The following is a 14,379-nucleotide window of genomic DNA, read 5'->3' as shown; positions in this document are numbered from 1 at the left end:
ACAATTTTTTTTTTTTTTTTTTATCCGTTTTAAGAATCCGTTTTGATCTGTTCTTAATATGTGACTGCTTATGCTTAATGACAGCTGAGGTTTATTAATTATTTTCAGTCAGATTTTGCTGTGCTGCACCGCAAATACACAGGCTCAAATGTGCGTACAAGACCTCAGACTTGACGTGAGATTTGATCGTAGCCCCCGCTCACGTCCAAATTGATAAATACCGACGTTTGCCAGGAAATGGTCGTACGCACGTTTTTCTGCCGTACGTTCGTTTGATAAATGAGGCCCACAGTGTCTGGGGGACTCCAGGCTTCAGCTTCATTCATTTCACTCTTGTCACTGTTGTGGGAATTTTGGATATTTGTAATTCATAATCATAATTTTGTCAGGTCAGACACAGTTCAGTGTCTCCTCTGTCTAACCTTCTTAATGGATAATGCAAATAACTAACTCATGATGATATATTGGCATATTTGTGCATCTGTACCCTGTGTTAGAGACCTTGTGATGAGAGAGGTTCAGAATGTTTAGAATTGTAATGTCTAAGCCATGTTTTTGTTTGGTCTAAAGACGTCACCCAACCAAGGCTATTTGCGTCCTGTCCCTCTCACTAAAAGACTGTGCGGGATTTGGCACATCGTCATTTCCTACTAGACTCTAACTTTGTGAGGATGTAGGGATGAACGTATTTTTGTGTATTTTTGTCTGCAGAGGAAAATGCTTTGGCAAAATAAACCATGGAGAAAAAGCTGATCCTGTTTGTTGATCTTTATTGAAGAATCTATTTCCACAACAATTTGGCGTCCCTGGGTGGGCACCCGGAGTGAGAGGCATAGGCTGGGACAGGACTGACGGTGAAACCTGTGCACAGTGGAGTGAAGCTCCTTCCTCAACCTCGCCACAAATTCATTGGGGGGGAGGGGGGGCCTAACGTCCAACAGCAGGCGTGTCCTCTCACTGCTGGTGCCTACTGAACTCGGTGGAGAATCTCTTCAATAATCTCCGGTGAGTTTCTTTTTGTTGGTGACGTCTAGAGGACAGGGTGCAAGTCCCTGCTCCGCAAATGGTTCGAGTCCATTTGTTTGTTTGTTGACATCTAGAGGACGAGGGTGCCAGTCTCTCTTTGCAAATGGTTTGAGTCCATTTGTTTGATGGTTGACGTCTAGAGGACGTCCGGAGGACGAGGGTGAGAGTCCCTCTTCCGCAAATGGTTCGAGTCCATTTGTTTGTTTGTTGACGTCCAGAGGACGAGGGTGCCAGTCTCTCTCACATAATTGACACGCCAGTGCGACTCTACACAGACCTAAACTAAGCGAGATGGGGCCAACTCAAAGCAAACGCAACGAAGGCGTAGCCCTAAGCCAAAATCTCCAGTGCATGAACAAAACTACGGTGCAAGATTCACCGTTGACCAATAAAAATTTTGGGCCACTGAGTGCGGTTTTCCCAATACAGGCAGTTTTAGTCTCAGACAATTGGATTCTGAAAAGTAACCTCAGGCAGAAGGAGAAAGATGACAGGGAAAAGCAAAAGAGCAGGAGGGGCAGAAGAAAGGAGTCTTTCAAAGCTGATTGGGCCGACGAGATAGCTGGCTACAGGAAGCCAGGCTGAGAGACAGAAGGCAGCAGACAGGCAGGGAAAGGGTAACCTCTCCTTCCCCTCCTTCTTCTCTGTGTTTTAAACTAGATGCGACCCTCAACCTGGACTCGGCTCCTCCAACCAGGCTGGCTCCCCAACCAGCCAACCAGCAGCAGGCTCAGCAGGCTCAGCCCCAGATCCAAGAGGCTGCCCAGCCTGCACCACAACCGCACCAACCACTCTACCCCCTCGACGACCTGGCTGCACTGACCTACCACGAAGAGACAATCAACAAAGAGGTCATGAAAAAGGCAGAGGGCGTGGCCGAGGGCCAAGGGGGCGAGAAGCTGTTTCATCTGCGGAAAGCATGGACACTGGCGAAACGACTGCTCAGAGTGTGAACAATGGCAGACCAACCGCCAGGGATTCCGACACAGGGGCAATTGACTGGCCGGAGGACTGGGGAGAGTGAGGGGCGCATCTGGACCAGACACAGGCCATCCGAACGGAACACGTGAATACACCAACACATCCACACACACGACAGTTTAAATTCCGTACTGCAGGCTATTGAATGCTTAGAAAACACACACACATCACAAAACTTGCAGGAATGTATGCTTCACTAAACTCTGCTGCCTATAAGAATCTACCCACACTAACACAGACGTTGCAGACGTAACCCTCACATTCCTAGTAGATTCCGAAGCGACAGAATCTGTTATACGACACACCGATTTCAAAACAACACCCAAAATGAGGAGGAGATGTGTTAGAGATCTTATGTGTGTGTTAGGCATAAACATTAACTCAGGCTCGAATGGCCTAACCATAATTAAAAATGATTCATACACTAAAGCCTTCCTGACTTCTCCTGATAATGCGGCTACTTACCACTATCTATGGCTCCTCCCCCATTCGAGCCTCACTGCTGCGGCAGCCACAAACACACATGCTGGTATTTTGTGTCACTCTGACCTACATTGTGCTGCACACATCTGCTTAGGGAAAGATATGCTATTTGAACAAACATGGTTTAAACAAAGTACTATGTGTGACAGTTTAGAACTGCAATGCCTATATTGGGATAACACACGCTGTGCAATCTCTGTGTGCCTGCCTAATGTTTCTTTCCAAGTGCCCCAGTTCCCGTATGTTTCCCTGATCAAAACACAGGAGCCGCAAAATCTGGAACCTTGGTTGAGAAAATGCATCAAGGCGACCGGATGGTATCAAACGGCCAACCCCGCAACTGAGCATCATGAAGGTTTAAAGGTGCATCGAGTAACAATTTCAAAAGGCAGTTGCTGCTCTTGAGAACGGTCGAGATTTAAACTTCAAAACCCAGAGGTATCCTCTACATCACACTTCACTGCACCACACGGAAAGATAATGATTAATAATGTCACTGATATACCAGAACTGAAGCGAGTGCCACCGCAAGTGTGGGCACAACACCGGCACAATGTAGGTTTGCTGAAAAAAACAACAAAAAAAAACCCGCCAAACCTGTTGCAATAACCCCAAAATCCTCTTATAGGCCATGCCAGCGACAGTATCCATTACGAAAAGAGGATGTGAAGGGCATCAAATCGGTGGTTGAGGCCCTCCTCAGGGCAGGCATCATCGTCCCCTGTGAGAACTCACCAGTCCGCACGCCAATATGTGAAAAAAAAAAAAAAAAACGGCCTCCACATACGCCAGACGAGTGAAGGGTTTGTCCAGGACTTGCAGGCGGTAAATGCAGCAATCCATGCACGTGCCCCTACAGTACCAAATCCTCATACAATTCTTTCACAAGTTCAACCTGAAAGTAAGTGGCTTTCTTTTATAGATTTGGCTAACGCTTTCTTTAGCGTCCCCATACACCCCGGCAGCCAATATTGGTTTGCATTCACATTTTAAGGTAAAGCATCAAGTTTACCCGACTGTGTCAGGGGCTGTCGGAGTCTCCAACCATCCTCCACGCTACTCAGCGTGAGAATTTATAGTCCTTAAGTCTGCCACAAAACAGCGCCTTGCTGGCACATGTGGATGATTTAATGATTTGCTCTCCTACACAGGAGGCTTGCGTCGCGGAGACGCTAGCCTTGCTTAGACACATTATATCGCAAGAGGGGAAAATACTTTCCCAAAAGTGCATCTCTGCCATCCAAGAAATCCCCAAACCAATCACAAAGAAACAGGTTATGAGTTTTCTTGGCATGACATCATACTGTAGACAGTGGATCCCTGACTATGCAAGCATCGAGGCACCTTTGGCGGCCATTGCTCATGGTCAGGGTCTAGCAGCACGGGACAACAAAAAACATTCCACGATCTAAAGCTAGCTCTACAGACACCACCCACTCTGGGCCTCCCAGATTGCAACCGGCCATTTACACAAACCGTTGATAAAAAGGGACACTACATGACCTCCGTCTTACTGCAGGATTACGGGGGGCAAAAAAAACAAACAAAAAAACGGTTGCATACTTCTCATCCAAACTAGACCCTATGGCAGCCGGTCTCCCAGCCTGCCTTAGAGCTGTGGCAGCTGCGGAGAAGGCAGTCATAGCTTCTCGCAACATTGTCAGTTACTCTCCACTAACCTTGTTAGTCCCACATGCAGTCTTAATGATTTTGTTAGAGGAAAAAACCTCAAAAAATCTGTCCTCCGCAAAATGGTTAAAATACAACACCATTCTGCTTGAACTGGCCAATATCACTGTACGGCGCTGCACTGTACTCAATACTGCCACATTGCTCACTACTTCTGAGAAACAGAAGCCCCATGACTGTGTGGCTATTATTAATGAAATCTGTTCCCCCAGACCTGATCTTCACGAAACACCACTCACCAACCCCGACATGGAGCTTTTTGTGGGCAGCTCAGCATCAAGGGACCCGGGAACAGGCCTTAACCAATCAGGTTTTGCAGTCACCATACACAAAACACTTTTGGCAGAACTTCTCCCATCTGACTATTCAGCACAAGCCGCTGAGCTTGTGGCCATGACTGAAGCATGCAAATTGCCTAGAGGTAAGAGGTAAGATTTTCACAGATAGCAGATATGCATGGGGGGTTTGCCACTTGTTTGGACAAATTTGGGCAAATCGATGATTCGTGATATTTAAAGAAATTGGTTCACAAAAGGGTTTCTCACTATACAAAATTATTTGTGATCTCTGCAACAAAACAATGCAGGCAGAGGCATTAGGGTCAAACAGAGCGCCCATCCCCCAGCAGTGAGACCTTTTGATCACTTACAAATGGACTTCATAGAACTAACACCAAGTGAGGGAAAGGAATTTTGCCTCGTCATGGTCGACAGGTTCTCGAAGTATGTAGAGGCTTTTCCCACTTCAAAGCATGATGCGTCTACAGTGGCAAAAGCCTTAATAACACAGATACTTCCCAGATGGGGAGTCCCCTTACAAATATCAAGCGACAATTGGACCCCTTTTGTAAACGCTGCGCTTAAAACCATCAGTTAGTACCTCGGTTTTGACCTGAGGCGGCATTGCAGCTAGAAAATGGGACCCTAAAGAACCAACTAGCTAAAAGCTGTAAGGAAACAAAACTGCCCTGGACAAAGGCCGTCCCCATTGTGTTGATGTACATGAGGGGGAGAATCAGGTCCGGAAATAATCTCAGCCCATTTGAAATCCTGTTCGGTCGGCCTTTGCGAACTGGGATTGGGTCTGAGCGAAGGCAATTCCCTGAGACAGGGTGCTGTGAAGATGAGATGCTGCAACATTGTACACATCTAACCTCTGTTCTCTCTGATATTCACAAGCAGGTGAATAGCTGGATCCAGGTGACTGGGTCGCGGTCCAAGATCTGAGAAGGAAATCTTGGCGATCAAGAAGGTGGAACGGGCCCTACCAGGTGCTGCTCATCACAGAAACCGCAGTAAAGGAAGCAGAGAGGGCCACCTGGATCCACGCCTGCCACTGCAAAAGAGTCACGGAGCCATCAGACGACGCCCTCGTACAGACAGATCCAAGGGAACCAGATGGCATCGATCTTCCAAGGCCAGCCACTCCGGGGGGGGGTTGAGACGCCACCTGGACCTGTTGCCGGCTCAACACCTACTACTCCTGCTGCTGAACGAGTCCTACTCCAGCCTCGCAGATCGAAACGGACAAGAACTACACATCGTGGACATCGAATGCCTGGTTACGAGCTGTGGCTCTAACCGCCAGGCAGACGACGAATGACAGTTGTTATGTCTGTGCCCAACATCCTAACGGTGTGGGCATGGCACTGCCTGCGGCCTCGCTCCCTGGTTGGGGGTTCTGAACATCAGTGCTGTCAACTACGAGGGATCGACAGTCAGATTCAGAAACGTCACAACTACACTGAGTCAGGTGCATCATTCAGTGATGACGACAAACCCCACACGGGTTGTGCCGGACATCACTTGACCAAAATCTAGGCCCGTCCTTTTGCAACTAGACAGTGAGTGCCACGTGCAACAGCGCATGGAACGCTGCCTACACCAACCCTGAGTGCAAGAATGCGGGCCCTTACCTGGACAGACTGAACCTCACAAACACCCACAGCCTGGCCTCTCAAGGGGGTGTGTGCCACATTATCGGGACAAAATGCTGCACCCATGTGCTTGCATTAGGTGACAATTTGACTCATGTTGTCGCCCACTTGAATGAACTGTTGAGAGAAAAGCAAAACTCAGAAGCCCATGACGGCTGGGACCTTGGTCCTGGCTCACAATGGGGGGATGGAAAATCCACCGCTGTCAGATTACTACTCCCTGTGTTGATCGTGGTGGTGGTAATGTTGTTGGTCATTTGTTGCGTGCTGCCTTGCTGCAGAGTTCTCGTGGTTTCATTAGTGAGCTCCGCCACGGGGTAGTACCCACGAATCACCATGGGCCCAGATAAAGATCTGTGGGTACCACCGTTTTTGGATTCAGATATTGAGTCAAACTAATGTAAACACAAAATGTGAATTTTAGAGTTTGATTACACTACAACCACAACAATAACAACAATAAAATTCTCATCCTTTTGTGCAAACCATGACATGTAATTGTGTGAAAACTGTCTCACTCAGGTCTGCCTGCTTGCCTGTCCGACCTTAGCTCCTTTACCCTCTACAGCTTGACCAGGCCGCTACAAAGGGGGGGGGGGGGGTTGTTTAGATATCCTTTGTCTCAATCCGGTGAAGAGTGACAACAGACTTTGTCAAGGGGGCTGTAGAAATTAGAAAGTTGCTGAGCGGTGACGGTGAGTGGGTGCCCTGTGGTTAGAAGTTTGGCCATATACATGAATGCTGTATCCGCACCTTCTTTTTAATCATATTTTATCATTTTTCCCCTTCAGGGTGGATGTTTCAAGCCTTCAGGTCAATTTCTGGCCTGTGGTAGTGAAAGAAAGAAAGGGGTTTATCTGTATTAAGCTATTCATCGTTTGTTCCTTTCCCCCTCACTTATTTATTACATGATAATTACCTTTGTGACTATTCCAATCACTGTTTTTACCCAAATTACCTTTATTCATCTATAATATAAAAAGCCTTTTCTCCAGTTTTGATGCATGCTATTTAAAAAATTGCTAAAAATTGAAAAATAGATAGATTACAAATTTCCTTTTGTAGTGAACATAAAATGTTCAAAGGGGGGACTGTTGTGGGAATTTTGGATATTTGTAATTCATAATCATAGTTTTGTCAGGTCAGACACAGTTCAGTGTCTCCTCTGTCTCACCTACTTAATGGATAATGCAAATAACTAACTCGTGCATCTGTACCCTGTGTTAGAGACCTTGTGATGAGAGAGGTTCAGAATGTTCAGAATTGTAATGTATAAGCCATGTTTTTGTTTGGTCTAAAGACGTCACCCAACCAAGGCTATTGGCGTCCTGTCCCTCTCCCTAAAAGACTGTGCGGGATTTGGCACATCGTCATTTCCTATTAGACTCTAACTTTGTGAGGATGTAGGGTTGAACGTATTTTTGACTGCAGAGGAAAATGCTTTGGCAAAATAAACCACGGAGAAAAAGCTGATCCTGTTTGTTGATCTTAATTGAAGAACCTATTTCCACAACACCCCTTACACAGACACACTCACACACTTACACAGACATGCACATACATCCCCTATACTTATACAAACTAAACCACCTGAAACCACGCCCACCTATGGAAACTAAACCTAAAACTATGTTAGGTAACATTTATTTTTAACAGTTGGGTTTTGACATATAGTTTTTCCTGCTTTTTTCACCTCAGACCCCAGACGACCTAATGCATTGCCAAACCATACATACATAGTATTGCTTTCTCAGCATTTTCCAGACCCTCACTCTACAGCGGACAATGAGAGCACCGCTCCCAGTAACCCCCACTTTTCCCGCTTTTCCCCGCTTTTTTTCACCTCAGACCGCAGCAGTCATCGATGGATTGCCAAACCATACATACATAGTATGCTTTGGCAATGCACCGCTCCCAGTAACCCCCACAAAATGATATGATATCAACAAGCCTGTGAATGTTCTCATTCGTCCAGGTCATCGTTATCCTCAAAGCAATTTCAGTCAAAAACAACTGGACTGGTTGTTGTCTAGGAAGACGTTTCACCTCTCATCCAAGAGGCTTCATCAGTTCATGTACGCATCTGACCAGGCTGGGACTGGTCCAACTAACTGGTGTGAGATCCAGGTATTTAAACTCTCACAAGGTCGATGATGTCACTGAAACCCTTTGTGCTCCAAGTGCCAACGCCCGTCGTTAGAGTGACAGTCGTTGGTGAGCAGTTGGTTTCGACTTCGTTAGTGCTCCATTGAGTCTGAACGACAGTCGTTGGGGTCACACGGGGCCATGTGTGAACAGTTGTTCTTTGAGGTTAGATTGTTGAATCTGTGGCTTGGTGGCAGAGTGGGTCGTCCTCTGTTCGAGAGATTGGTGGTTCGATCCCCATCTCCCCCCGGTCCACATGTCGAAGTGTCCTTGGGCAAGACACTGAACCCTGAATTGCTCCCCGTGCTGCGCATGGGTGTGTAAATGTGGTGTGAATGGTTAGATCAGATTAGATGGTATGTAGATGTCCACTGCCATCAGTGTGATTGTCTGTGTGAATGGGTGAATGTGACAGACACTGTGAAGCGCCTTGAGTAGTCACATGACTAGAAAGGCGCTATATAAGTACAAGTCCATTTACCATTTACCATTCCGCTAGTGCTACAGATTACTCCGTTGAGTTTCGCTCATTAGCGGCAGAATTAGGATGGGATGATCGGGCTCTTCAGAGCATTTTCGTTAAGGGGCTTAATGAGGAGGTTAAGGACAGTTTAGTGGGTAAATCTGAGACTGCTAACCCTCAGGAGCTCATTAGCCTCGCTATAAAGATTGATAACCGTCTGCGTGAGAGACGCCGCGAGAGACGGTCAGGTTTTCCCGTGACTCCTGGTCCTCCTATTAATTTTCCCGAGCAGATTCCTGTTGTACCCGTGAGTAGTCGGGTTCCTTTATCCTCCGCCCCTGACCAGGAGGAACCCATGCAGCTAGGTCGTAGCCATTCGACTCCTGCGGAACGTGAGCTGCGTTTTCGTAATAGGCTATGCATTTATTGTGGGGATCCGAATCACCAAATTTCTAATTGTTGAAAACGGTTAAACTGTCAGGCTCACCAGTCACAGGCAGGGTCCTGGTGAGTCGTTCAGTGGTCCCAAATAATCCCCGTCAGAATCAGAATCAGAATCAGAATCGGAATCAGGTTTATTGCTAAGTATGTTGGACATACAGAGAATTTGACTCCGGCTTATGCTTTGCTCACAGTTTCCAAACATTTAACAGGACAAACCTAAACATAACAATAACAATAACATTTACATAACAATAACAGAACAATAACAGAACAACACAGAACAATAATTTAAGATAAAAAATAGAGGTAATATTAAAAATAGGTTAACAAGTAAGTATGAGAAATTTAAAATAGAAAGATAAAATAAGTGTGTAAAGTAAAGTGACCAGGCTGTTATAAATATCTTTGTTATATGACAGAGTCAGTCGTGGCTCTCGCCGACCCAGGAGCCGGGGTCCGCTCGCCCAAACCAACCCCCCTGCTCCGCCCCGGTTAGGAGCAGCCGCGAGGCAGCGCATTTCCCCTCCCGTGCTGGTTGTCGGAACCTCGATGGTCAGACACGTGAGGGTGCGCTGCGGCCAGACTTTCTGCTACCCTGGAGCCCGCGTGAGGGACGTTGAGTGCTCCGCCCTCCAGCTGTGTTCACAACACAGGTCGGCCTCCACGCTGGTGCTGCAAGCCGGCACCAACGACTTGAAGAAACGCCAGTCCGAGGTCCTCAAGCAGGACTTCAGGTCCATGGTGGACCGCCTGCTGAACTCAGGGAAGCGTGTGATCATCTCCGGCCCGCTTCCCCCGCCCCGTTTTGGTGACGTCATGTACAGCCGCCTCCGCCAGCTTCACCTGTGGCTTAAAGGACACTGCCTGGGGAAGGGCATTCCATTCGTGGACAACTTCACAACTTTTTTTTAGAAGACCCAAGCTTTTTAGACGCGACGGCCTGCACCCCAACCAAGAAGGGTCAAGACTTTTGTCTGCAAACATTGACCTGACTATCGAGTCCTGCACCTCCACCACCTCCTGACAAAAACCCAGTGTTGGGATCAGGATGCAGAGTCAGAGTTTAATTCACCTCTCTGCGCTGCCCTTACCGCAAGCACACAGCAAGCATAGCTGCAGTCTTACACAACTCTCCGCGAGCTCTGTGGATCACTTTACAGCTCAGTATCCTATACAAACGCTGTGTGCCCCACGATCATCTACATTAATTAAATCAAAAATGAACAGAAGAGGAGCTATACAGAAAAACTTGATGCAAATCAACACCATATCTGCGATAATGCAACAAAATCAGAGAATAAAATGTGGACTTTTAAACATCAGATCTCTGTCATCTAAAGCTGTATTAATATATGATCTGATATCAGATAACCATATTGATGTTCTCTGTCTGACTGAAACCTGGCTGCGTCCCGAAGAATATGTTAGCCTAAATGAATCCACTCCTCCCAGTCATATTAATACTCATATTCCTTGAGGCAATGGTCGAGGAGGAGGCGTTGCAGCTATTTATGACTCAGGCCTATTAATAAACCCTAAACCTAAACTAAATTATAATTCATTTGAAAGTCTTGTTCTTAGTCTTTCACATTCAACCTGGAAAACTGTGCAGCCGATTATACTCGTTATAGTGTACCGGGCTCCCGGTCCCTACTCTGAATTTCTGTCTGAATTCTCAGAGTTTCTATCAAATTTAGTCCTTAAAACTGACAAAGTATTCATTGTAGGAGATTTTAATATTCATGTGGATGTTGTTAATAATAGCCTTAGTACCGCGTTTATCTCTCTATTAGATTCGATTGGTTTTAGTCAGTGTGTGCATAAACCTACTCACTGTTTTAATCACACCCTCGACCTTGTTTTGGCTTATGGACATATAGGAAAGCCCTCCGTAATGCCAGAGCAGCCTATTACTCATCTTTAATAGAGGAGAATAAGAACAATCCTAGATTTCTTTTCAGCACTGTAGCCAGGCTGACAGAGAGCCACAGCTCTATTGAGCCATGTATTCCTATAACCCTCAGTAGTAATGACTTCATGACCTTCTTTAATGACAAAATTATAACTATTCAAGACCAAATCAACTCGCTTGGCACCAATCTTTCATCGAACCCAGGAACCTTAGAAACAACTGTACGACCTGATATATTCTTGGACTGCTTTTCTCCGGTCGACCTTAACAAATTAAACTCTACTATTTCAGCATCAAAGCCTTCTACTTGTCTCCTAGACTCTATTCCAACTAGGTTACTCAAAGAAGTGTTACCTTTAGTTGACACTCCTGTATTAGATATGATTAACATGTCTTTATCAGCAGGCTATGTACCACAGTCTTTTAAAGTAGCTGTAATTAAACCTCTTCTTAAAAAGCCCAGTCTTGATCCTGAGGTTCTAGCCAACTATAGACCTATATCTAACCTTCCTTTTCTCTCTAAGATCCTCGAGAAATTAGTTGCCAATCAGTTGTGCGACTTTCTACATAATAATGAGTTACTTGAGGACTTCCAGTCAGGATTTAGAGCGAATCATAGCACTGAGACAGCACTGATAAAAATTACCAACGACCTTCTAATAGCTTCAGACAAAGGACTTGTCTCTGTGCTTGTCTTACTAGATCTTAGTGCTGCCTTCGACACTATTGACCATCACATCCTGCTACACAGACTAGAGCATCTGATCGGCATTAAAGGAACCGCACTGAGCTGGTTTAAGTCATATTTATCAGATAGATCTCAGTTTGTACATGTTAACGACAAATCCTCCATGCACACTAAAGTTAATCACGGAGTCCCACAGGGCTCTGTCCTTGGACCGATTCTATTCTCCTTATATATGCTTCCCTTAGGAAATATTATAAGGAAGCACTCCATACATTTTCATTGTTATGCTGATGATACACAATTATATTTATCGATCAAACCAGATGAAACCCATCAGGTAGATAAACTTCAAATGTGCATTAAGGAAATAAAAAGCTGGATGACCTGCAATTTTCTGATGTTAAACTCAGATAAAACTGAAGTTATTGTACTTGGCCCCAAAGGCCTCCGAAACTCAATAGCTAAAGACATTGTTACTCTGGATGATGTTGTGTTGTCCTCCAGCACCACAGTAAGGAATCTGGGTGTTATTTTTGATCAGGATATGTCCTTCGATTCTCACATAAAAGTAACAACAAGGACTGCATATTTTCACCTGCGTAATATTGCAAAAATTAGGAACATTATGTCTCAGAAAGATGCAGAAAAACTAGTCCATGCATTTGTTACTTCAAGGCTGGACTACTGCAACTCCTTATTATCAGGCTGCTCCAATAAGTCTGTTAAGAGTCTCCAGTTGGTACAAAATGCTGCAGCTCGTGTACTAACTAAAACAAATCAAAGAGAACATATTTCTCCTGTATTAGCTTCTCTGCACTGGCTACCTGTAAAATCTAGAATAGACTTTAAAATCCTTCTCCTTACCTATAAAGCTCTTATTGGTCTGGCCCCGTCGTATCTTAAAGAGCTCATAGTACCGTATCACCCAACTCGATCACTGCGCTCAGAAAATGCAGGGCTACTTGTCGTTCCTAGAGTCTCCAAAAGTAGAAGGGGAGGCAGAGCCTTCAGCTACCAAGCTCCTCTCTTGTGGAACCAACTCCCAAGTGTTATTCGGGAGGCAGACACTGTCCCCATATTTAAGAGTAAACTTAAAAATTTCCTTTTTGATAAAGCTTACAGCTAGGGCTTACGAGCTCTCAGCTGTGTTGCTGTTGTTATTCTTAAAGCTGCGTCCATTCAGTTTAATGATGCTGCTATAAGCCTAGTCTGCAAGGGGAAATATTACCTTTCCTAATACTCTGAGATACTCTGTCATTCATGTCTCATCAATGCATGTTATTAATTCAACTTCTTCCCCGGAGTTGTTTGCTCTTTGTCATCTCCGAGGTCTCTGCTGATCGTGGTGGTGCCTACTGCCGTAGTCCTGTGGGTCACTGCTGATTTTGGTAGTGCCTGCCGCCTTGGTCCTGTATATCAGGTCCCTGCTGATGGGGGTGGTGCCTGCTGCCGTGGACCTGTGTGCTAGTCTCTGCTGGTGCTGGTGGTGCCTGCTGCCCTGGTCCTGTGTGTAGGTCTCTGCTGACAGTGGTAGTGCCTGCTGCCTTGGTCCTGTGTATCAGGTTCCTGCTGATGGGGGTGCTGCCTGCTGCCCTGTTCCTGCGCGCACATCTGGGCTGATGGTGGTGATGCCTGTTGCTGTGGTCCTGTATGAAGGTCTCTGCTGATGGTGTTAGTGCCTGCTGCTGTGGACCTGATTGTTGGTCTCTGCTGATCGTGGTGGTGCTTGCTGCCGTGGTCCTGTGTGCTGGTCCCTGCTGATGGTGGTGATGCCTGCTGCCCTGGTCCTGTGTGCAGGTCTCTGCTGATCGTGGTGGTGCCTGCTGACGCTTCCTGCTACTTCAATAACTATTAGTCATTTATTCTGTCACTACTTTTATAAATTATAAAATCTGTAGCCATAAAAACACCATCAGTGGTATGTCTTGTTGTATCGTAGCTGCTACTGCCCCTACTCATCATTTTGTCATAATTATTTTCATTTTCATGTTCTGTCACCTTGGATGTGCGTGTTCCTGCTGTTCTGCTATGCAGACTGCCATAACATGTGGGTCATGTTCACATTACTATAGATATTGTTATAGTTACTGTTACTCGCTGGCTGCTTGCATCTCTGGAAGTGTGTCAGTCTCTCTGTCTTTTGTCTATCTTGGTGTTTCTCTCTTTCTCTCTCCTTTTCTTCCTCCCCAACCGGTCAAGACAGATGGCCGTCCTCCACAGAGCTGGGTCTGTCCGACGTTCCTGCCTGTTATAGGGAAGGTTTTCGTTGCCACCGTACTCTATGGGGGAATTGTTGGGTCTTTACCTACTCTGTAAAGTGTCCTGAGATAACTTTGGTTATGATTTGACACTATAAATAAAATTGAATTGAATTGAATTATTATTTTACAATGATGTACATAAGGTGCATAAGGTACATTTGTCTTTGGCATGTGTGTGTGATGTGTCGGGTAGGGTCAATTGTTTAGCAGTGTGACGGCCTGGGGGTAGAAACTGTTTTTATGTCTGGCTGTTTTTGTGTACAGAGTTCTGTAACGCCTGCCAGAGGGGAGAAGTTCAAAGAGGTGATGTGCAGGGTGTGAAGGGTCTGCAGAGATGTGAACTGCCCTTTT

The sequence above is a fragment of the Echiichthys vipera genome (assembly GCF_963691815.1).
Source record: "Echiichthys vipera genome assembly, chromosome: Y".
NCBI classification, from domain to species: domain Eukaryota; kingdom Metazoa; phylum Chordata; class Actinopteri; order Perciformes; family Trachinidae; genus Echiichthys; species Echiichthys vipera.
Note: the sequence above shows the minus strand (reverse complement) of the source record.